Genomic DNA, 27,099 nt, shown 5'->3' with positions numbered 1-27,099 from the left:
AAGCACTTCCGCCCACTCCACCCCTCTTTTCTCTTACTTTTGCTTTGTTTTTATGCTTGTCCTAGTTAGTTTTGTTTGCATTTTATTTTCATTTTAGTAATTTTATTAGTTTTGGTTTGGTTGTTTGTTAATTAAATAAATTGCAAGTGTTTGTTTGATGTTGATTGGGTTGCTTCTTGATTGAATTTCATCAATGCACTTATACTTTGCCTTAAATTACTAGCACCTAATTGGATTTGCACATTTACATTTTGTTTCATATTAGGTGAAATTTTTATAAGTGCATATGGAATTAAGTGAATTGAGTTGAAATTACTTGTTCATCATGATTTTCATGTCAAATTAATCACATGACCAGTACTTGTTTGTTTTTATTGCTTTGCATTTGTTTGAGTGACTTGACTTGATTCTTATCAAGCTTATCACTTTTTGCAACAAGTACCTTTATTATGTGACTATCGCATGATATTGAGGATAAACAAGTAATTTGCTTTTTATCATTGAATTGGTTGTTGTTTATTATGCTTCTATATCAATTCTACACTTTCACTTGCACAATTTCAATACCCAATATCTCAAAATTCAATTCACTTTACTTGTGGTTGCCTAGGTTTGCTTGTGCCTTAATCCTTTGCTTCTCTTCACTTGCAACCTAGGCCACTTAATTGAGGAACACAGATTTTTTCTTTTGCTTTTGTGGTTGCCATTTTTACCCGGTCAATGTGTGTGTTCTAAATCGTGCACACTTAGAATACACATATTGCCTTTTATCATACCACACTTATATGAACTCTTCCTCAATTCTTGTTTGCTTGTTTTATACAGCAACCCGAGCCTCAGTGCCCACCAGCTGAAGGTGGAGTCTCACACCTCTTCACTCCCAAATTGAGTGCATGCATGGAGGACCGTGCAATGTTTAAGTGTGGGGGAAATTCGCAATTTTCGGAGCGTAAATTTTCTCTTCCTAAACACTTTGCATCATTTTCTTGTTTCGATAGTTGTGTTTTTGTAAATATTTGTTTAGTATTTCATTATGTTGCACTTTGCTCAGTTGCTTGTATATATCTTAGCTTGTTTATAGTTTTATGGTAGTAAATATTTACATTTGTATGTTGCCTAGTATAGGAAATAATTGGTAAAAACAACAAAGAACTTTCAAGAAATCTCTTCTAGGGTGTTCCATTGATTGGATTTAAAAACTTATTTTTCAACTTGCTTAGAGTATTTTTCTTATGGAACATAGAAAAGAGCTTGAACAAAATACCTAGTGAGATTTGAGTTTTAATTGTGTGGTTATACATTTTCAACCACAAATTTTATTCTTGTGTGCTATACTCTTTTATGATTGTGATCTTAGATTTGCTTGAGTCTTTATGTCCTATATTTGATGTTTTGAATGCATTTAGTATGATTGAGGCCATTTTTGAAATTGAACTCACTAACCCATATGGCCAACCCTTACATCCACCTTTGTAAACCACTTTTGAGCCTTTAATTCCCCTTTTGTTCTAATTTTAAGCACATCATTTGCCTTAAGCGAAAAACCATTAATGTCCTTGGATTGCTTCTTTGATTAGCTTGGGTTGAGTGTGTGTTAATCAAGTGTGGGGAGAATTTGTGGGAAACATTGGTAGAAAGTTACTTTGTGTGTTCATTGAAAATATTTGGAAAAATGGGTAAACACTCATGCATGTATTACTTAGAAACATATGCATATCTTTTTAATGATAAAAGAAAAGAGAAATTTTGGTGTATATACTTTTTGAAAAAAAAAGAAGAGAAAAAAAAGAAAAGAAAAATATAAATAAAGAATGCATATGTGTGTGAATTAGAAAGAAGATACATGAGTGAATGTGAGAAAAGAAATGAATGGGAAGTTAGGTTATTTTCTTTTGTGTAAATAGGTTAATATATGATTAGGTAGGATACTTGAGCTAATCAAAGATCCAATTTACTAAGTCCACTTAACCATATTAATCCTATCCTTACCCTAGTCCCATTACAACCCTCCAAAGACTTTATGATATTTGCATTCATGCATCAAGTATGTGTTGATTGTTAGATGACTAGCAAATATTAGAAAACATGACTAGAGGAGAATTGAGTGATTAAGCCCTAAACACTGAGCGATTAGAGCGTAAACACATCCGGTGAGGGGTTCAATTGCTTAATTCTATGTTTCCATCCCATATCTTATGTTTTCTTGCAAGTTGTTTGTTAGTTTTTGAAAATTTCAAATCAAATCTTTGGACATTGATCATATTGAATTATTTTCTTGCCTTAACCCTAATGAATTATTTTGGATTGATTGGAACTCTCTTGTTTGTTTTTGCCAATTTAAATAGAAAACCATAGTATAGATATAGATAGATAGCATTTAGTATAGTTGCATGCATATAATTATTTGCATTGAATAAGTTGCTTGTCCTTTTATCCTTCTCCTTTGATTGTGATTAGCATGAGGACATGCTATTGTTTAAGTGTGGGAAAATTGATGAATCCATATTCGATGACATATTTTTTCTTGATTTGAGTGTATTTCATCACATAAATCCACATTTATTCATGTAAATAGCATGCTTTTGTGTTTTCTCTCTAAATTGTGCCTAATTGTAAAAATATGCTATTTTGTGCTTATTTTAATCAATTTTATTTCACTTTTATTCCATTCGATGCCTTGATAGTTTTGATGAGTGATTTCAGGTGTAATAGGTTAGAATGGCTTGATAAGAGTGGAAGAAAAGCACGGAATTGGGAGAAAACATGAAGAAATCAAAGGAGAGAAGCATTTCAGAGTGTGCCTACGCACACTTTCGGTGGGGGTCAAAATCAGCACCTGTGCCCATGCACAACTTCTGTGCGTACGCACAGGAGGAAAAATCAGCAAGTGTGCGTACACACACATCTGTGCATACGCACAAGTCCCTGCGCGTGCCTTCATTAAAAAGTCACGTGACTCGCGATTTGAGGGGCTTTTTGGCCCATTTCTGGAAGGCTAAAGCTGAAATCAAAGTGCTATATGAAGGGGCAACAACACATATCAAAAGGGGGCTCACTTTTAGATTAGAAAATACATAGTAGGAGTAAGAGTAGTGTAATATACAAAATTCTCTCCTAGGGTTTTAATTAGATTTTCAATGTAGCATTTTATAGTTCAATTTTGATCTTGGATTTTGCTATCTCATTGTAAGTATTTCTTAATTTCCCCTTTTATTGCACTACTTGTTCTACACTTTCTTATATTTCTATTTCCTTTATCAATACATATATAGTTTTGCAATTTTGAATTTCTAGTTGATGAATTTGATGATCCTTGATCATTACATGTTTGTTTGAGTTGCCTTTATTGATTTTGATCATTTGTGGTTCATAGTTTTTATCATTTTCCCATTTTTGCCATGTTTTATGATTATGTCCACTATGTGTTTGATGAAATGCTACTTTTGATTATGGGTTATATTTCCACCCCTTGACTTGGGAAAATGAGTATATGGATTACTAAAGTCATAATGTCTGACATTTAGTGATAATTCTTGGGTTGTTAGTTGTTATTGTTTCCACTAACGCTAGCTTCTTGCTAAGGTAATTAGTAAGTTAGTTAGGATTTGTGGATTAATAACAATTATGCTCGCTTGACTTACTCTTCGATGTTAAGGGTAGACTAAGTGAGATTAATCCATCATAATTATCATTGTTGTGGTTATGGGAAGGAACAAGTCAAGGTCCCATTTATGTTTTGAACCACTTTTCCACCATTTTTGAGTCTTAATTGTTCATATTACATACATAGTTCTTTTAGTTCTTTTATTAGTTTATTAATTGCAATTTTGATCGTTCTTTTATCTCTTTATTGTTTGCTTCTTTATTGAAAACCCCTTTGCTTTCTTGCAACCAAAATTATACGCTCTTAGGCATTAGTTCCTAGGGAAGACGACCCGAGGTTTGATTACTCTCGGTTAATTTGAATTAGAAATTTTAAACTTTGATTGATGGGATTTAATTGCCAGTTTGGACTATGCTACCGACGAAGTGATTCTTGTTTTTGAGAAATTCCGAACCGATGCAAAATCCTCTCTATCAGGAAGGAAGAAGGTTCCACCGCCGCCAAGTCCTGCCGCTGATCGGAGCCTTGGCCATCGCCGTCAAAAACGCCACCGCCGTTGCTGCCATCAATTGGGGTCAGAACTGTTGCTATTGTGCCTATTCCCGTCGACAAAGCTATCATTGAAGTTGCTAATTCGGTTCCAATTGCTTCAGTTTTTAGACTGTGAGCTTTAATCCTTTCTCTGTTTCTATCATGTTCCTTTGTCTTTCTCCTGTTCTAACTAAGGAAACCAATGTCTCTGTTTAGTACTGCTATTCTGTTTTTCCCGTTCGCTGCTAGAACCGTCATAGGGGATAGTGTTGATGCCATCAGGAAACTGTTAAAGCTGCTGTTGATGAGTTTGATATTGTTACTTCAATTCTGGTTTGCTCTTTTCCTTAATTATGGTCCATTTACACGTTTTATTATCACTGCCATGCTTGTTCTGAGTTGATTCCGGTATGTGCCTTGTCTTGAGATCTTCAAGGCTGTGATTGCTCTTTATTTCTATCTAAATTGAATCTTCTGTTTTGCTATAACCCCGATCACTGCTATGAGGACTAACATTGTTGCTATTCCGGTTGCTACCTCTGTCGTTCTGGTTGTGTGGGAGTCACTGCTGCTGCCATGAAACAAAAAAGGAAGGGAGTTGTCATGTTTAATCTATGCAGGTTTGACTAAATTGAGGTAGGGTTTGTTTTAAAATAAAAATAATTTGGACTTTGAATACCTGACAAGTTTAGTAGATTAATGCAGATAGATGAGTATTTTGAATATAAATTATTTTCTATTGTGATTGAAAGGTTATATTTATTGGTGATTGGTTGTTTACTGAATTTCTGGTAAAATTGATTGGTTACATTGATTTTGGATTTTGGATTGAAAATGATAATGACTGGTTTTGAATGTCGAATTTGAAAATGTTGACTTGAAATATTGGTTTTGATGAGTTGGGGTTGAAAAGAAGGGACCTGTGATGGGTGACAAACTCCAGTTTTTAGGAAAGGTGCTGCCGGAATTTTTCTAAGAATTTGAAAGAATTTTGGTTATGATTTCAAAAATGAATTTGATTTGAATTAATCATCAGAAGGGATAAATTTTGAATACTTTTACGGATTTTAAGGAGAATTGGATTTTCTTGATTTGGTCAAATGTAATTTTAATTCATTTGATTTTTAATATAACAAAAAGAAATTTGATTAACTAGCTAAAGACTCTAAAATAGTAATTTAAGTATAATTTCAAGGATTTAGGGATAAGTGAGTAAGTTTGAAAGTTGTACTTGAATTAAGATGTAATTAGTGACAACTGGTTTGATGGAGGTTTGATGGTGATTTCATTATTAAGGGAGAAGATAATGATGAGTATGATTGGGGTGTGGTGATGAATGAGATAAGATTGAGATTGATGTGGATATTGATGAATTATGGTTGAATTATTCATATGGCTTATGAATTTGAATTATCTGAGACACGAGTTTTCCTAGGTAGATGCAGTGGCTTGTCACCACTTGCTCTAGGTTGAGACTCCATACTCTGTTGACCCTCTGTTGCAAGATATGACCGGGCATTTTAACTCCCCGGGTTCCCCCATGGGCATGCATATATATATATATATGAATTTTGAATATTCTATTATTGAGTTTAGAGTTTGACTCCATGGAATATTATTGAACTTGGAGTTTGACTCCATGGAGTATTATATTTGAGCTTAGAGTTTGACTCCATGGATATTATTTTTGAGCTTGGGGATGCGCACACAGAGGGACTGTCTAATGGTTAACTACCAGGACATGTCAGGTTGGCTATATAATCGACAGATGAAACTCATCAGCTATAGGACAGGCATGCATCATATGCATTTGTATGTTTTGATTGAGTGTGCATTTGTTTTGATTTGCCTAATTGCCTAGCCATGTTTATCTGCTACTTGTTTTACTGAATTCCATCTGTAATTTCTTTCTTTGTCTTGTACGTGTATGTTTATCTGAGAGACTCTTTTTGGTGGTGGCGTGATGATGGTGATTTCTTATATGTGGTAATAAGGGGTGAGACAGGTAGACTAAGTGTTGCCTGAGTATTCTAATGTATGTATTGTTTGGATAGGAGTGAGCGAGGTAAGTTGGATAGGAAGTCCCTAGGCACGTCCTTGGTCCTTTACATTTCTTTAAACCAATCGCCTTACTGAATTGTAAACTAAAGAAAACTTCTTTACGATCTTTTAAATTAAGTTTTTTCCATAAAGTTTTTTCCAAACGATTATTTTAAGGATAAACTGTTTTATAATGGAATTAATTCTATTTGCAAGTATTTCTTTGCTTTGATGGTATTCTCATCCCTACTAAGAACGTGTGGTTTGTTCTCACCACAAAATCTTCCACCCTTTCAATGACACAGGTTCGAAGACTCAGTTTGAAGTTGCGGACAATTATTGACTTTATTTATGAGTTAAGTCACTTTCATAGAATTCCCTCACTTATTGCTTAAGATTTTTATTTTATACAGAGGGATAGGTGTTGTATTTGAGTTTTATTTTGATTTACTTGTATAAGATTTATTATTATTAGTAATTATGTGATTATCGTTACTTGGTGATCCTTGATATATGATTTTTAATGAATTAAAAACAAAATTTTCTGGTATTTTCTTAAAGATTGAAACGCGATATCGAACGAAAGGCTCAATATTAAATAGTTAATAAAGAAAACAAGTTAGTAACGCCTTACTTTTGGTACGATCATGACGTACTGGAAGTTGGGTCGTTATACGTTAAGCATGTCGTTTTAACCCCATCTTGTTTTATGACCTTTATCGTTTTGCTTTATCATCGCATGTTTGAACCATGTCATCTTTTACATCAAATTTACCTTGTAATCTCTGTTTCGCATCACCTTTTTACCCTTATATCTTTATGTCATATGAAAATTGAAGTATTTAAAACTATATATGTATATATATGAGCTGAGACATCTTGCTTTTTCCATGAGGTGTTTTAAAAGAAAAATGTTGAAACTATGTAATATTTTGTGTATTACGTTAATTTCGAGGACACAAAGTTTTATAAGTGGGGTAGGATGTAAGACCTTGAATTTTTGAAAATTAAATAATAAATTATTTACTATTTATTATATTTAATCAAGATTATATTTTCAGAGATTTTACATATAAATCGAATAATTTTTCAATTATAATTTGAAGCTCTAGTAATTGAAAAATAATGAAAATTTTACATACTATATTTTGAATATTTAAATATTGAACTTTATTTTATAAATAAAAAATTAATTTAATTATTTCTAATTTTAATTTAATTAGTAGTTATTTGAATACAATTTGTACATTGATGAACAAATAGTACTTTTTTTTAAAATAATTTTATTGCATTAAAATTAGTTTTTAATACTACTTTATACCCTAATTATATTATTAATTGTCCCCAAAATAAAATCCTAATTTACTAAATACTCCGCAAAACCTTAACCCTAACTTTTCCATTCCCATCAACCGCCACACCCCTCCTCGTTCTTCCAAAACGCTAACACACAAACACAACACCCATCAGCAGTAGAAATCAAAGGAAAGAAAGAAAAGAGAGGATAGGGTGCGAATTAGAAAAGAGAGGAGAAGGGGGAGAGTGCGCTGGCGGGAGTCACTGCCACTCGCCGCGCCGTCGTCGTCGCCGATGATGGAGGATCGAGGAGAGAGTGTCGCGGAGAAGGGGGAGTTTGCGTGAGTGTGGAGCGTCGCCATCGTCGTCATGCAGTCGCCGTCAGTCACCATCGAAGGGAAGAGGGGGAGCGCCATTGACAGAGGGAAAACACGCGAACCAGGGATGTGCCAAGGGAGAGGGAACTCGCACTGCCATGCACCGCCATTGCTATCGGACCTCCGCAGAGTCGTTGTCATCGCACCGGCGCTGCGAGCTGCTATTGAGCCGCCACGAGGAGGACCCGACGCAGAGAGAGAGAGAGAGAGAGAGAGAGAGAGAGAGAGAGAGAGAGAGAGAATGACAGAAGGAGAGAGAGAAGGCGTTGCGGGGTGGTTTCTGCCGCCGCTGCTCTCACCGCCATCACCGTCTGTGGAGCTCGTTGCCACTGGAGGTAAACCGGCGTCGCGTCCTTGCTACCTGGTGCCACTGTTGCTCCGTTTTCACGTTTTTTCTTTATTACAGTAATTACCCTTATTTAGAAACCTTTATCGCTTGCGAATATGTATTCTGTTATAAGTTATTGAGTTTTGCATGACGTTAATATCTCAGGGATTAAGTTTCGGTTCTTGCATGCTATGCTTGATGAACTGTTGCTATTGCAAGGAGGGCTTGAGTTGACGCCGCTGTTGCAAACTAAGGGTTTTGAAAGGAATTTTGTCGTGTGGTTAAGTCGCTATCGAGGTAGGTTTTTCTTAAAGTTTATTTTATATTATGAAATTGTTATAAATAAATATTGATGTGAAAAATATATTTCTGTTATTATGTTTGTCTTATGGATGTGGTTGTTTGCTGAATTTAATTACTGATTGCTTGAGTGGTGTGCGATTGTGGATAAGAAATTGATTTGTAAAGTTACTTGGTTAAAATTTACGAAAGGTGATTTTTGGAATTAATTTTATAATGAAAATGGATCGGCATTGAAAATGATTTGATTTTGGAAGTGGTTTGATTTTGAATTATTTTGATTTTATAAATGATTCAATATTGGAGCTGATTGATTTTGAAAAAAGACTTATTATTGGAAATGGTTGGAAAATGTGGTTTTGATGGAACCTGTAAGGGTGGCATAGTCTGAATTTTAGAGGAGATACTACCCAAATTTTTATAAAAATTGTAGACTTCGTTTAAAGTGGTTCTGTAGAAAGATTGAGATTTAAGAATTATATGATTTGTTTGAGTTATTAAGAAAAAAAATTATATTTTGAGTTTGAATTATTAATGAACGGAATGGGAGGAATGATGATGATTGAATTTGAATAAAGGATGATGAGGTTTGATTTTAAAAGTGTGATTTTTTGAATAAATTGAATGATATTGAGAAATGGATTTGAAAACGAAATCGAATTTGATTAAGAGTTGAGACCCCGGGTAAGAGGCAGTGGCGTTGTTCACTTACTCCGAGGAGGGGATGAGGAAGAAGAAAGATGAAAACTGAGTTTGTTTATGAAATTGAATGAATATGATAAACGAGACATGATTGAGGATGATTGATGATAAGTATGTCTGTATTTTCTCTTTGGTGGTAAGGGTGACAGGGCATCTATTCCCGATAATGGTAACAGGGCACATAATCCTTTTAATAGTGACAGGATACGTATTCCCTCTAATTGTATTAATGCACAATAGAGAAACAGTGTCTATGTCACGACCCAAAATGAGCCATGACTGGCGCTCAGGGAAATAGTCCCCTAGCAAGCCTAGCCGACTCAAATATAAGTTGAATAAGAAAGTTACAAATATTATACAAGTTCTAAAATAAATAATTATACACTTATAACAAAACTAAGATAATTAAAATAGTTGGATCCTGTCTGTGTCATATGGAGCATATATACATCTAAGAACTCGTCAACAAATAAGTACTCATTGCAGATCGTACATCTTGAATCGAAAGCCTCACATAGACAAGTAATTGTTCCTGAAAAATGTTTTTAGAAAAACGGGGTGAGTTTTGCAACTCAGTGACTAGACAATACATCTATAATCGACATGAGACCATATAAACATTATATCAAAGTAATTTTAATTAGAAAATAATAGTTGATAATAATAAGTGAATCAATAAGGGAGTTCTCATACAGAAATCAAATCAAAAGTCCACACTTGGGCGGCTTCACCTCTATGGGTAGCCCTTTCCTCTTGTGTGTCCTAACAGAATAACAGATCTAACGTGTGGCCTACACGTTAGGCTAGCAACACCCCTGCTAGCTGGAGTCTGAGTTAGATGCATCTAAGTTAACGTCATAACCGCCGTTAACTACGGTTTTCTAATACGAGCCTCCCAAACCAATTCAAAACATATAATTTCAAATACAACAAATCATTGATCTTTAAAATATATAAGATATCGAATCAAATCAAATCATATTATACTTTCTCATCAGAATCCTTTCCAATCATACTTTTTCAATCAAAACACATTTTAAATATATTTCACAATCTTTAAACTAAGTAAATACCAACAAATACTTTAATGCTTCAAAAACAGATATTTAAGTAAACTCAAACATTTTAGAATAATGCAAAACTTCATCAAAAATATATATGGTCTCAAAAACAGATATTCAGATAAGATCAATCAATTTAAAATAATGCAAAACTTTATCAAAAATATATATGATCTCATGTATAGTTCCGAAAGTATAAACTTCATAAAAATGAATTATTCAATTTTAATAAATCAATTATTCTAATCAATTTAAAACCGTTCTAGACAAATATAGTGAGTATAATTCAAATATCATAATAGATATATGTCAAAATAATTATAGATGCACAATCAAACAATTATAAATGTAAAGCCTACTCACAACTTGGTCCCAAGGGACCGAAGATACCGAACCCGGAGTGCCAAAATCCAAGGTGAGGAGGATTGAAGTAAAATGGAACGAATGAGCGTAGGGTTTAGATTTGGGTAGCGACAAGGTGGAGCTGCGATAGTTTGGGTTATTGGGTTATTGACAGTAACGGTTCCATTAGCAACCAAGGTTCACTCGAACGGCGACCGGTGACGGAACAGCCCTCTATTCACAGCGGCTCCTCTCGCACATTCTGTTTCTCTCTCTTCGAGCTCTCTCTTCTGTCTCAACAATGGCGACGCGACTTGGCATGGCGGCGGTTGAAGCTCAGCAGCAACGGAAGCAAGACGCGGCGGCTGTCCTTCCTCGTCCCCTCTCTCGGACGCATCTCTCGGTTCTGGCCTCTGATGGCGACGCGACGGCAACGAGCTGAACGCGGCAGGCGGCGGCGCGACGGGTCACGAATGGTGAGCTCCAGGCCGGCGGTGACGAGGCGTGGCTCTCTCTCTCCTCGCATGGTAGCTCGGCGTGGACAGCTCCCTCCTCCCTCCTTCCTCCTCCCTTCTCTTCTCGCGACCTCCCCTCTTCTCTCTTTCCCTTTTCTTTCTTTTTCTGTTGAATCTGGGTGTGTGTTGTGAGAAAGAGGGTATGAGGTGAGTGAAGGTGTGTGCAGCAGTGAGAGGTAAGTGAGTGTGGGGCTAGGGTTAGAGAAGGAAAAAATATACTTAGGAGTGGGTCCCACGTCTTATCTATTTTTTTTTTTTTTTTTCTGGTTATTACATTCTTCCCTCCTTTAGAAATTCGGTCCCCGAATTTCAACCAATATACTATGTAATATCGCGTGAGCAGTACAAGTTACACATATTTCATAGAATTATACATTGTTGCAATGAATAACAAATTTAGGAATAAGAGAAAAAGCAACATTGTGACAATCATGGAATTAAAGGGGGACACAGTGAATACACTAGCGACAAAGGAAAATCATTTTAATGATCATCTTTCTCAGACCTAAAACATTGTTGTGATAACTTGCTTATCAATTACTATAGAAGTTCAACTAATTACAACATAACCACACAATGCAACATATTCCTTCCGGTTAAAGAGATAAATACATTTAAATAGCTAATCTAAAACTCAAATCATATATCCAAGCTTCGTGAAAATCATATGATAAAGATAAATTTGCAAATTTTGGTATAAATTTTCTACTAAGATCAAAACACTTGTCATTCATCATGAAAGTTTTCCCATCAAAGAAGTACTTTGGAATTTTTATTTATTTATTTATTTGAAAATACATTTCTAATATCAAAACTTATTAATTAGTTAGGAGACATGGCCTAGATAAACAAATACATACAAAGATCGCTTCTAATTTATTTCTAATTTGAAAGGACACAATTTTTCAGTATCAAAAAAGAGAAAGAAGATACAAGACCTAAAGTCTATATTATGTATAGATCAAAATTGGAACATTAGGATCAAGAAAGTCACAAAAAAAAAAAAGAAAAAAAAAAGAAAGAGTGGCATCACAAGCAAGAAAACGAAGAGCAACACTCTTATAACCTAAATGAAATATCCACAACATTCATAAATCAAAACCACAAACAATAAGATAGAGATAGTAATAGAGAAGCAAAGTAAGACAATAAATTCAAGGCTTGACACCACATTTTAGAATATATAATTAATTAGTCATAAAAATGAAAACATTAACTGTCACAAAAATTAACCTGCTCTCTTTTCCTAATTTAGAAATCTCTAACTAAGTCTCTCGGAAATTGTTATTATTATTATTATCATGGCTTTAGTTATTAAGCATACTAATATAAAAATGGAAATTACTTGACTATAAATGAGATAGACAGTGTAAAACATGACAAGATGTTATTTAAGTACATTCAACTCATTTAAGTACAAAATCTTAGTTAAACCATCCAAGAAGAGGTCCTTCAATACTTCACATGCAAGAACAATTTAAGGCCCGCACAACAATTCATAACAATTGTAACATAATTCAGACCCCCACAGCGTTCAAGCAAAATTCTCCAATTATGGTTAGTGTGACCAATTATGGCAAACACGTATAGAGAAAGGTGAAGATAAGTGAAAGAAACAGCTTGTCAAACTGACGTAAGACTAGATCAAACAAAAACACAAGGTGAGAACAAAGGCAAAGTTGAGTTGGAATATATATATATATATATATGTGTGTGTGTGTAGACAAAATCTTGCTCCTAAACCCCAAAGTTAAATCTCCAATACACTCGATCGTTTAACTGCACAAAAACATGTTCGCAATTTAATTCCAATATCTCATCCAAAGAGAACACCACCAAAAAGTTAAAACTAAAATCAAATCCTCTTATCCTTGATAACCCCCGACAACCGATGCACCGCGTGATTTTGGTCAAAGATAGCTGGAAGCATAAACAACTATACCATTCACGTGATCAATTCCAATAACTTCTATGTGCTCGGTCAAAAATAAAAAAACAATAAAAAGCAAAATTGAGTATATATAATACAGTCAGCATATATGGTAAACGACGACCAATAAGTGTTCATTAAACACTTAACTCTCCTATCTTAAAAGTGTGTCAACAACTAGGATGGGGGAACAACAGGTTGGGCCTATCACCATTCTCAAAGCTACCAGTCAAAATCATTAAGAACAAAACACAAACTGCTGTACTAAGTTAGAAGTCACCATATATGAGTATGGTAGTCAAAAGTATCGATTGGAAGACAACACTGCAAAGGAACAAGAATTGACATGTTCATATTAAATACATGGAAAGAAAATAGAAGAGACAAAAGAAAAGATCTAGGGCATTCAAACTCCAGGTAAAAGTCACCAATTCCACATCTAAGTATCTAACTCGATTACATGGACAATGTTACTCAACCAACTCAACGAACATAGCGCTACAAGAAAACAACTTTAAATTGAACTTTGCACCAACTATTAATGCTAGAAAATGAATATGGCAGAAAAATTCAATAGAGAAGACAAATTTAATTTAGATCATGAGCCTGTATTATTTTTTGTAGAGCTTCTCTCTTTTTCTTTCTTTTTTTTTTTTTTTGAAATCATATCTTCTGATAAAAAAAAAATTTTAATTGTTGCAACCAATGAAAAGCATTGGAGGTCATAACAAAAGTAAAATGACTACATAATCAAGTTATTTTTTTATAATATCTAAGGGGTAGAAAGTGAAAGAATAATATAACAAGGACATATCAACCTCGGAATCTTGAAAACAGTCTTGGTGCAATCCCATACCCTTCAATTGGTTCCCAAGGAAAAGAGAAACAAAAACCGATTTCCAACCACGAGAGAATAACGAAGGAAACAACACAAGTAGCAAATTTAAAATTGGAAAAAAGCAAAAATTAAACAAATGAATCAGGCAAGTACAAAAGCATATCACTAGGAAGCACTCAACACCCACAATCAGACAACACTACACGGGAAACCAACGACATTTTAATTCAAATGCTGCTAGCACAGTAGGTTGGAATGATCAAAAAGGAAAGAAGAGTTTGGAAAAACTATTTTAGGAAACTAGATTCAATCCATTGTATTCATCGTGTTCAACAACCAGGCTACAATGCTGCATAGAATATAACTACATTTTGATTCACATGCATTGCGAACCAAGCAAAACTTAAGCTAAATCCCTCTACATAATAATGATAAGAACAGTTGAAGAATAGAAGTTTCAGGGGAAAAGCAAGGGTAAGGAGTTCTCGGGTTCTTTAGATCTAGGCAAAAGCAGAATTCATCATCCAATCCCCAACAAAAAGCAAGCATTCCGTGGAAATAAAAAGGTCATGTTCAACAACACAGTACCGTAATAGAACAGATCATCAAATTAAAAGAATTCAACCAAACTTTCAGATCGAAAAAGATTCAATTCAGCTAACAGATTATCCAAAAAAAATCGCCACACCAAAGCAAAGAAAATCACAATTCCAATAAAAAAAAAGAAACAAGAATAACACTCCGTTCAAATGTTCATTGCGTAGTTCTTCTCCTTGAGCAACTGAATAACAGTTCAATTATTGTTTTGAAAAAAAGAATCACGAGTGGTTCAAAATTATGTAAGCTTTAAAGATCATTCACAAAAGAAGAAAAAACTCCTCGTTTATCGAAATCCAAAAGAAAGCACCTCAATTCAACAACTAAGCAAATCCACAATTCACAAATCCGAATACAGTTTTACAACAGGAATCAGATAGTAATTCACAGCAAGAACATATCGAATCTTCTATATCATGAATGAAATCTTGAAATCGAGAACCATAGAGAAGATTAAAGCAAATATTCACAAAAGCGAGAAAGGGCAGAACCTGCTAAAAAAATAAGAGTACGCAAACCGGAACCAAAACTAAAATCATTGGAAAAGCAAGTTCAAGAAAAACTACCAAAAGATAACTCAAGGTTGGGTACAAAGAAGAGGAAAAGAGTGGCAAGAAGCGGCAGAAGTCGCATGATAACAACCAAAAGACAACAACGACATAACGGACAAAGATGACATCGCTATAGGCCTTTGATAGTGCCACAATTTGTACAAATAGGCGCGCTTCTATTTATACAATCGTGATCCTACCATAGGACACTTGCTCCACATTACACAGATTAAACCTAAGCTCTGATACCACTTTGTCACGACCCAAAATGAGCCATGACTGGCGCTCAGGGAAATAGTCCCCTAGCAAGCCTAGCCGACTCAAATATAAGTTGAATAAGAAAGTTACAAATATTATACAAGTTCTAAAATAAATAATTATACACTTATAACAAAACTAAGATAATTAAAATAGTTGGATCCTGTCTGTGTCATATGGAGCATATATACATCTAAGAACTCGTCAACAAATAAGTACTCATTGCAGATCGTACATCTTGAATCGAAAGCCTCACATAGACAAGTAATTGTTCCTGAAAAATGTTTTTAGAAAAACGGGGTGAGTTTTGCAACTCAGTGACTAGACAATACATCTATAATCGACATGAGACCATATAAACATTATATCAAAGTAATTTTAATTAGAAAATAATAGTTGATAATAATAAGTGAATCAATAAGGGAGTTCTCATACAGAAATCAAATCAAAAGTCCACACTTGGGCGGCTTCACCTCTATGGGTAGCCCTTTCCTCTTGTGTGTCCTAACAGAATAACAGATCTAACGTGTGGCCTACACGTTAGGCTAGCAACACCCCTGCTAGCTGGAGTCTGAGTTAGATGCATCTAAGTTAACGTCATAACCGCCGTTAACTACGGTTTTCTAATACGAGCCTCCCAAACCAATTCAAAACATATAATTTCAAATACAACAAATCATTGATCTTTAAAATATATAAGATATCGAATCAAATCAAATCATATTATACTTTCTCATCAGAATCCTTTCCAATCATACTTTTTCAATCAAAACACATTTTAAATATATTTCACAATCTTTAAACTAAGTAAATACCAACAAATACTTTAATGCTTCAAAAACAGATATTTAAGTAAACTCAAACATTTTAGAATAATGCAAAACTTCATCAAAAATATATATGGTCTCAAAAACAGATATTCAGATAAGATCAATCAATTTAAAATAATGCAAAACTTTATCAAAAATATATATGATCTCATGTATAGTTCCGAAAGTATAAACTTCATAAAAATGAATTATTCAATTTTAATAAATCAATTATTCTAATCAATTTAAAACCGTTCTAGACAAATATAGTGAGTATAATTCAAATATCATAATAGATATATGTCAAAATAATTATAGATGCACAATCAAACAATTATAAATGTAAAGCCTACTCACAACTTGGTCCCAAGGGACCGAAGATACCGAACCCGGAGTGCCAAAATCCAAGGTGAGGAGGATTGAAGTAAAATGGAACGAATGAGCGTAGGGTTTAGATTTGGGTAGCGACAAGGTGGAGCTGCGATAGTTTGGGTTATTGGGTTATTGACAGTAACGGTTCCATTAGCAACCAAGGTTCACTCGAACGGCGACCGGTGACGGAACAGCCCTCTATTCACAGCGGCTCCTCTCGCACATTCTGTTTCTCTCTCTTCGAGCTCTCTCTTCTGTCTCAACAATGGCGACGCGACTTGGCATGGCGGCGGTTGAAGCTCAGCAGCAACGGAAGCAAGACGCGGCGGCTGTCCTTCCTCGTCCCCTCTCTCGGACGCATCTCTCGGTTCTGGCCTCTGATGGCGACGCGACGGCAACGAGCTGAACGCGGCAGGCGGCGGCGCGACGGGTCACGAATGGTGAGCTCCAGGCCGGCGGTGACGAGGCGTGGCTCTCTCTCTCCTCGCATGGTAGCTCGGCGTGGACAGCTCCCTCCTCCCTCCTTCCTCCTCCCTTCTCTTCTCGCGACCTCCCCTCTTCTCTCTTTCCCTTTTCTTTCTTTTTCTGTTGAATCTGGGTGTGTGTTGTGAGAAAGAGGGTATGAGGTGAGTGAAGGTGTGTGCAGCAGTGAGAGGTAAGTGAGTGTGGGGCTAGGGTTAGAGAAGGAAAAAATATACTTAGGAGTGGGTCCCACGTCTTATCTATTTTTTTTTTTTTTTTTTCTGGTTATTACAGTCTAGGTTAGCTACCGGACATGTCGGGTTTGGCTATATAACCGACAAATGAGCACATAAGCCATATGGCAGACATGCATCATATGCATTTGCATGCTTTGTTTGAGTTTGAATTTTTTTTGTTTGCCTAATTGTTTAACTATTATTAACTGCTATCTGAGCTACTTGTTGTAACTGCTATCTATACCTGTATTTTTCTTATTTGTTTTTGCTGTGTTTGCTCTGGTGTGGTAATATTGAAATTGAGTTTTGGTGCTGAATTGATGATAAGTGTTGATTGATTGCGTGAATGGACATGAGGCCGTGATTGGTTTCTGATTGAGGTTTAGTTAAGTATGAAAAATCAAGCTGGTTCAGCATAGACTTAATGAACCTATTCTTGGAACAAGTTTGTCATTCATATAGTCTATGAAACTTTTTAAAATTTTTCTTATACGAAAAAAAAAGGTTTTGAATTTGAATAATTAACTGATTTCTTTTAAAAATATTTTAAGTTTTTGGATGGTTAAACCGTCAGTTTTTAAAAGATTCATAAGACAACGATAATCACTAAGCTTGAAAACTATTTTCTTATTAAATATCTTCTTATAATAACTTTGAAACTCCATGGTGAGACCATCTGGTTAGGTTCTCACCCCTACAGCTTTATCTTTTCAGGAGGTGGATGAAGAGGCTTACGATGAATTTAATCGCATTTTGTTTATACGATTTTGTTGTTATCTTAGTTTAATTATTATTTATTTTTCCCTCGACATCAATATTGTATTTTGTAAGAGGGATAGAAATTGTATGTTTTTGTATGTATATTATATTCTTAAGCTACTTATGTAATAAGTTTTGTATATATGTATATGCTTGTTTGTTTTCAAGATAAAGTGTTTTTCCGGTTTTTCAAAAGAAAACAGAGCGATGCGGTTTCGAATCAAAGGCTCCTATTTTATTATTAAGTATATAAATTCGTCGTAATACTCTTGCTATCAAAGCGGCGTAGCCGGAAGCGTGACACTCTGATAGTGAGGGTGTTACACTGTCGCTGGTTTTGATTCTAGAGGTTGTGTTCAAGCTTCATCGCGCTGCTCATCTTGTCCCTAGGATGGTGAGCACGCTGCTGGTCCCTCATGAGGAATTTGTTGTTGGTTCTTGTAAGAACCGACTTAACCGCTTTAATAAAATAATTTAATTGTCCGAAATAGGTTCAAAAATATAGAAATGATATTTTGAAAATAAAAAGGTGAAACTTGATTTCAATGAATTTTTCTGAGTGGTAAAATGTATCTTTTGCGGCAAATTTTTTGTAAAAATGCGTACTGGCACTTAAACCGGCAGTACCAGCTCTAATCTGTCCGATACTATATTTTGAGAAAAAAATAATAAGATTTTAAAAATTTGAATTTATTGTTTTGAAAAGATAAAAATAATTTAGAACCGAAAACCGGGCGCTAATCTTAAAGATTTTGCCCCAAAGTGGGCCAAACGAACCTAAAACACTAACGGGTTAGACTAAGCCTAAGGTCCAACATATATATGTGTGTTTAATGAGCTTTCAGCTCATTTTATACATAGAGAGTGAGAGAGGGACGGTGATGGAGAAGAGAGGAGATGAGGGTTTGGTTACTATTCACTCATCACCTTGTTTTGCTCATAACTTGAACTACGGAGCTCCGATTGATGATTCGTTTGCGGCCACGCAAAGCTCTCGCCGAGCCCGTCATTTCTAACTAAGTTTTGTTGGTAAGAAACTCTTTCTCTAGCTCCATTTTTCTTCCATAGCCCAAAATTCAAAAATGACTTTGGATTTTTGAGTTTCTTTGTGTTTTGTTTGTTTAGGGGTGATCTAGCAATGGAATATTGTTGGGTTTTGCTCCTAATACCGTTAAGTAAGGTAAGATTTCACTAAACTCTTATGTTTAGTTATTTTTGTAAACCCTAGGTTTGATGTTGGTATGTTATATGATGTTAGATTGAGTTTTGGTATTTGTTGGAGTTGGTTTGAGACTTTGGATCGAGCTTGGTGGCTTCGTCTTGGCGTTTGGTGCATTTTGGAAATCGGCCAAAGTATGATTTCGGTTTCTTTTATGTAATATGTAATGTTTCTGGACACTTAGGCTAGTGAACCTTAGGATAGGATTGGATTGGTCGTTGAAAATTATGAATTGATGGTGTAGGATGATTTTGATGATATTATGATATTATTGTTGATAAATAATGTGGATTATGAATTTTAATGATGATAAATTGATGCTTGGATTGATAAGTATTGAAGAAGTTGAAATTATTAAGGTTTGGATGATGTATGGTTGAATAATGATGGAATTTAGGAGCTTTGATGTGATTTAGGTTGAATTTAGATGTTGGTGAATAATGATTTTGATGGTGTGAAATAGTGTAATTGGGATGTTATTGATGGTTGGGTTTGAGGAATGAATGGTAAAGACTTTTGTGTTGTTTTGGTATTATTTGGGTTGTGAGTAGTTTGGTTTTGAATTGAGAGATTTGGTGAAATTGAGTTTTTAGTGCTTTTGGTAAAAATAGATTTAGGCCAACTTTGGCGGATCATATCTTGAGCTACAGTTTTTGAAATTGATTAAATTTTATATCAAATTAAAGATAATTCAAAGAGCTTTAAAACGGTATAGATTTTGTAGAAATCGAAATTTTGTAGAAGAAGATATGATCATTGGAAGTTGGCGTCAAAAATATAATTTCTGTGATGTTGTAGAAATTGTGAGTTCTGGTTTGTGTGCGCGTGCTCTGAACAGTGGCTATATTTTGACTTGTGTGTACGCACACCCTGTGATTTTTAGAAAAACGTGCATACGCACATTTTAGTGTGCACGCACACACAGGGATATGTCTACTATTCAGAGCATTCGCACACTCTGGTGCACACACACATTCTGTGAAATTTGCAAGTTGTGCGTACGCACAAGTTGGGAAAACTCTTCTGGGCGTATGTACGCACAACCTATGCATCCGCACACTACCCTATTTTTTAAAGAAAACCTTTTTTAACTGTTTTACCCTCCCAGCTAGCTTGTAAACTTCCGTAACACTTGTTTGAAACCTTTTTGCCAGTTTTAGGGTCTTAAATCAAGAGAGAAAATAATAAAGGAATAAAAAGGATATTTTTAGTTGAGTTTAGAGCCGGTGACATAGGTTTTGGAAAGTTTGTGTAAATCCTAGCTTGAATTGGTGAATGCTGAGTTGTGAAGTATATGGTTGAAGAGATTTTTGAGGAATGGGAATGCTTACGATGAATTTGAGAAGTTGAAAACCAGTGATGGTTATGATGAGTTGAGAACTTGGAAAGGAATGATGAAATTATTGGATTATATGGGAGTGTGCAGGGCCTATATCCCTAGCATGGCAGTTTTTCTGCTGCAAGAGTGTGCCCAATACTATATCTTTGGAATGATTTATGATGAGACAGTTGTTGTTGTTTCCTTCCTTGCTGCATGAGTATGCAGAGCCTATATCTCTTGCGTAGCAGACTCCCTGCTGCATGAGTGTGCGGAGCCTATATCTCCGGCGTGGCAAATTTTCCTGCTGCATGAGTGTGCAGAGCCTATATCTCTGGGTGTGGCAGGAAGGCTACATCCGGAAAGATGTGTTGGGTTGGCATTTATGGACCGACAAGTGATATCACGAGCCAATAGGACAGGCATTCATCATATGCATCTTCTATATGCTTGTTTGCTTTACTTAACTTCACTTATGCCTAAATGAATCACATGTCTATTTGCTATTTGTTTACTTGCTGTATATGTACATTACTTGTGCTTTACTTGTCTGCATTACATGTGTTTTCTGCTGGGATTAAGGAGGCTCGGTAGATGGTGGCGATGGGATCGCACGGAGGTTAGGTTGGTAAAGGCTGTGGGATACAACGATGTGATTAGTATTAGTTAGAAATCCCCCTAAGTTTAGATAACCCTACTTATGGTGTTTAGTTTAAGTTAATTATTTGTTTTAAGCTTGAATATCTGTATTGGTGTGAAGTTCTAGGATTGCCTTTGGCGTCCCGGAACCTTACATCTTATATATTGGGCACTGTTACCATATTGAGAACCTCTGGTTCTCATACCATATGTTATTGTTATTTTTTAGATGCAGGTCGTAACCCACCTCGGTGAGTTGGGGGATGGTGACAGAGCGGAGGATCTTTTGTTATCTTTTTAGTATTTTTGATTATTTTGCTGTAGTACTTTCTCTCACCTTTCTGTTTTAGACTTTATGGCCTTAGAGGCTTGATTTGAGAGATAAGTTGTATAAGCTGTTTTAAACTTCAAAAAATCTGTTGTATTCAGTTTGACTAGCTGGCCTAAACTCCGCAAGCTGTGACTAGTCCTCTTTTGTATATCATACTTATATATATGTCTTATTCTATCTGTGCTTACACGTTTAGTTATCGTGTGTGAATGCTTCGTATTTCGTAATTCCGCTTTATGCGACTTTGAGCTGTTATTCCTTCATCGGCCTTCAAGATATATAAATTCTTGAATATATATATATATATATTATAAGTTTTAGAACTGTCGTGACACTTTGCTATCCTTTACTTTACGGCTAGAGGTAAGACTTAGGGTAATGGAGTGTTACAGTTTTGATGACACCGTTCGATGGTTGCTCCTCGGTGCCTCTCTACGTCTCTATGGATTTTCTCCATGATCTCTGGAGGCGAGTTGATGGTCCAAGACTATAGGAGAGGGTTTGAAATTGGAGAGAAGAAGAGAAGTGGGAGTGAGCTATAGATCTATCCCCCTCCATTTGACATTTTAGCGATTGGTCATGTTCTACTTTCTCTCTTTCCTATAACTATACCATCTCACACTCCCACCAATCACAATTTATCTAATTTCTATTTTGAGTAAAGTATCGTTTTTGTCTCCAACGTTTGTGATAAATCCCAAAATTGTCCCTAACATTTCAATCGTCCTATTTAAGTCTCTAACGTTTTAAAATTGACTCAATGTTGTCCTGCCATTAGGGATCCGTTAACAGAATTGACGGCGGGATAAAATTGAGACGATTTTGAAACGTTAGGGACTTAAATAAGACGAAAATATTGGGGACAAAAACGATACAATAATATCAATTTTTTACTGTACATAGTATTCAATTATTTTTTAATCACATATAAGTAAATTACACTTAATCATATTACTTTCATTCTAAATAAATTTATTTTTTTTATAATTTTACACTTAAAGTAATGTAATTTTTTTATAAATAAATAAACTTTTACACTTTCATTCTAAATAAATAATGTAATGTGATTAGAATGAAAGTATAAAATTATAAGTAATGTGATTAAGTAATGAAAGTAAAATTACATTATTTAGAATGAAAGTATAAAATTTATTTATTTTTAAAAAAATTACATTACTTTAAGCGTAAAATTATAAAAAAAAAATTAATTTATTTAGAATGAAAGTGTAAAATTATAAAAAAAATATAAGTAATGTGATTAAGTAATGAAAGTAAAATTACATTATTTAGAATGAAAGTGTAAAATTTATTTATTTATAAAAAAATTATATTACTTTAAGAGTAAAATTATAAAAAATAATTTATTTAGAATGAAAGTAGTGTGATTAACTGTAATTTACTTAGATGTGATTAAAAAATAATTGAATACTATGTACAGTAAAAAATTGATATTATTGAAGGATAAAATTAAAATTTATTTCTATGTATCATTTTTGTCCCTAATGTTTTCGTCCTATTTAAGTCCCTAATGTTTCAAAATCGTCTCAATTTTGTCCCGCCGTCAATTCTGTTAACTGATCCCTAACGGCAGGACAACATTGAGTCAATTTTGAAACGTTAGGGACTTAAATAGGACGATTGAAACGTTGGGGACAATTTTGAAATTTACCCAAAACGTTGGGAATAAAAAGGGTTAAGTTCGATTTTGGTCCCAACGTAGAGGTCGAAAATCGGAATCGTCCCTAACTTTTTTTTGCTACAAAATGGTCCCCAAAGTTTCAGTTTGTTTTAAAATTGTCCTTTTTACCAATTTTATTTTTTTATTACCAAATTACCCCTCATTAAAAAATTATAAAATAAAATAAAATAAATATAAAATAAGTATAAAATAAATAAAAAAAAGAGGAAAGAAAGGGTACAGAGAAGCGGGGGTGGGGAGAGAAAGAAAGAGGGGGGGTGGGGCGCGACAAGAGGGGAGGGAGGAGGGGGGAGAGAAGAGGGACAAGCTCACCGCCGCACCGCCACTGTCCGCCCGCCGCCGCCGCCGCCGCCTCCTCCCCTGCTTCACCACCGCCATACCCACCGCTTCTTCTTCGATTTTATGATGATGATGATGATGGTGGTAGGTGGTGGGTGGTGGTGGGTGTGGTGGTGGTGGTGGTGGTGGTGCTTATGCTTGTGTTTCTGCCGGTGCTTTGCATGATTTTGGGGAAGAAGGGATAGGGGCATTTTGGTCCGAAGGACGGTTTTAAAACAAAATGAAACTTTGGGGACCATTTTGTAGCAAAAAAAAAAAAGTTAAGGACGATTCCGATTTTCGACCTCTACGTTAGAGACCAAAATCGAACTTAACCCGAATAAAAACGATACTTTACTCTTCTATTTTTAAAGATTTTCTTTGACTTATAACACCTTTCACTTATCTACTTGATATGACAATTTTTTATTTTGAAAAAAATTTTAAACTTGGAGAAAAATCCATATCCGCAAACGACTCATGAGTATACTATAGGTAATACGATATGATTAAAACTAGAACAATACTAGGGAACCAAAAGGGTATTAGCCAAAAACCAGTCAAATACCTCTGGATGAATCCAAAATCTCTACGAGTTAATATATATGGATGTTTCTTCTGCTAAGTATCAGAATGTTTCTTTTTCATACTAAATGGATGTTCTTTTATATATTTTTCGAATTTTTTTATATTGCAAATGTAATGTGTCTATTTCTTTAAGAATTTCATATTTTTTTTAAAATTTTATAGATATTTAATTATTTTTACTAAAATATAACTGGATATTTCTTTTGTTAAGTATTAGGATATTTTTTTTTCATATTAAATGAATGTTTTTATTATATTTCTGTAATTGTGTAATTTGCAGTCTCTTTAATCATCAAAACGACACTTAATAACCACTTTAGGTAATTGAAGAGCTTGCAAATCCCTTGTCATTGACTTCCCAGCGACATTTCTCAAAATGGATTGATAAACCAGAATTTATATTTACGCTTGTATATAAGATCACAAGCGATTATGTTGATTCAATGGATGAAATGTTGCAGCCTTTGATTGATGAAGCAAAAGTAGTTGGCTATAGTTGCAGAGAAGAATGGATTTCAGCAATGGTTACTTCCTTTGATTGATGATATTAACAGTTCCTCCGTTGCCTCCTCCCTCCACGTCCGCCACCACCTCCATGGCTTCTCCGGCTGTCCCCCTGTCCTTGAAATCGTCGTCGCCTTAGGGATCGTATGACGGTGAGAGAGAGGGGTATGTGTGTGTGATTGTTGGAGGTGGATAGGTTAATGTGAGAGAGAAGAGAAAGGTTTTTATAGGTTTTAATTAGGTTTACTTAATCAATTTTAAATTTTTTAAATTTTGAATTTAAAAAATTTAAAATTAATTATTAATATAAATTAATGTGATTTTGTTTAATTTTTTGGCTGATAACCTCTTGGTTCTATATACTTTTCCTTAAAACTAATGTAATTCTTTTTTTTTTTTTTTATAGAATCTATTTCTTTCCTAGTATGTTGACTATACAGAAAGCTATTTTGGATTTTAAAAAACTTGGCTATAAATGATAATAATAAGAAAATATCTATATCTGAATTCAATAAATAAAATATATTATACACTTGAGAGTTGAGAAATCATATAAGAAATTTAAGGGTATATTTGATTTGCGTTTTTATTTTTTATTTTTATTTTGTGAAGGAAAAAATAAAAATAAAAAATAAAAACAGAAAACAGAATTTTATTGTTTTCACTTTTTTCTTCACAAACCCATAAAAATAAAAAATATTAAAAATAAAAATAAAAAATGAAAATACAAACTAAACAAATCCTAAACTTTTAAATTTGTAGGTACGTTATATACGTGGGGATTTGAGGAGGTTAAAAGTTACTAAGAAATTAGGAGTTGTTGAATTACTTTGAAATATTGTTTTCTTGTAAGTTTTTTATTCCTTATATCTCTCCCTCTTTTGGTTATGTTGTTGCTGAGACAATCTCAGCACCTGTCCCTGTTTGGTAGTTATAGAGATGATTTTAATGATCGAAAATGAAAACTTGAGAAAAATCTTGAGACGAAGATATTGCAATTTTGTCTCATTTTGTGTGTTTAAGTTTAATGTCAATCCTTTTTCTATATAGCATGTATTGTATTTTTTTTTCAACGGATAAAATGATATAATATTAAGAGAGATGAATTACATTTTAGTCCAAAATTTACTCATGGCTAATTTGATTTTCGCAATGAAAAATTCAAATTTCACATTTATACACATCAAAACTATAGATACATGAAAAAAAGTCATAAACAATGATAGTACCATCTAGCCTCTAAATATGAACTCCCTCAAATGAAGGTTACAAAATAACATCAACAAATACGTTTTATAAAAAAAAATGTATGATTCTTGTAAATATGGTAGTATAATAATTAAATTATAAGTCATGTTTTAAAGAAGAGAAAAAAATGAAGAGGAGAAAGAATAACTTACCTACAAATGGCAATTGCAATCAGATATACAGAACAACAAAATAGCAACTGAGAACTAAAGATACAGACAAAGCAACGATATATTGACAGAAATAAAAGAGGTACAATGGAACAGAGACAGGGTGAAAATAAATAAAAATAAATTTACAAGAAATTAAAAATAAAAGAGAGGTTAAAATGAGATTTTCATTTTGAATTTTTTCTTAATTAAATTCATCAAAACTCCAAATAATTTAAAAGTTTATAAAGTTCAATATACTAATGACAGGGACGGACCCACACTTAGGAAAAAGAAGGCGTTTGTCCCCACAAAATTTTTAATATATATATATACCATTTGTTATATTAATTTTTGTCTCAAAATAAAATATAAATAATTTTTTTGTGTTTTGTTAAAAAAATATTTTGTTAAACTTAACACATAATAATAATTATATTGTTAAATTTGACTTAATATAAAAATAAATAAATAAACTTAAAAAATAATAATGATAATTAATTTTATTATATTAGTTAATTAATTGATAATTTTAAATTAAAATTTAATTTTTTAATTAAATATAACTTAAAATTATTAGTATTTTTTTAAATTATTTAAGATAAAAAACATAATATTTATATCTTAATATACTGTAATTATTTTGGTTAAAAATTTTATTTATACTATAAAAATTATAATAAATAGATTTGACAATTAAATATGAAATAATAAAAAGTAAAATAATTATTTAAAAACATATATAAAAAAAATAATATTTAATCATGTTAAAAATAAAAAGAAAATCATTATAATTTTTTATTATTTTGAATATTATATTGTATGTATGAAATTATATTTTTATTATTTTAAATATTATAATAAGTGATTGTGTATATATTTTTAGTTCTTATTAATATGTATATATAGTTTTAATTAAAAATTTTAAATATATCTAAACTAATTTGAATGGGTCAACTGATTAGGTTATTAGTCGTCCGCAGTAAGTATTGGAGGTTCAAATTCTGTCTCGTATGTATAGTAACTCATTACTTACCAATTGTAAACTCTTAAATAGAACTCAAATTCATAAGGGATTCATTCTTAACTTGTTGAGTATTGTGGAAACAAAAAAAATATCTATACCTAAATTTTATTATATTTTTATCTCCACTGCTAAATTTTTTTGGTCCGTCATT

The sequence above is a fragment of the Arachis ipaensis genome, chromosome B3 (genome assembly GCF_059453495.1).
Source record: "Arachis ipaensis isolate K30076 ecotype BB chromosome B3, ASM5945349v1, whole genome shotgun sequence".
Classification (NCBI taxonomy): domain Eukaryota; kingdom Viridiplantae; phylum Streptophyta; class Magnoliopsida; order Fabales; family Fabaceae; genus Arachis; species Arachis ipaensis.
The sequence above is the reverse complement of the archived record's forward strand: the minus strand, read 5'-3'. Positions refer to the sequence as shown.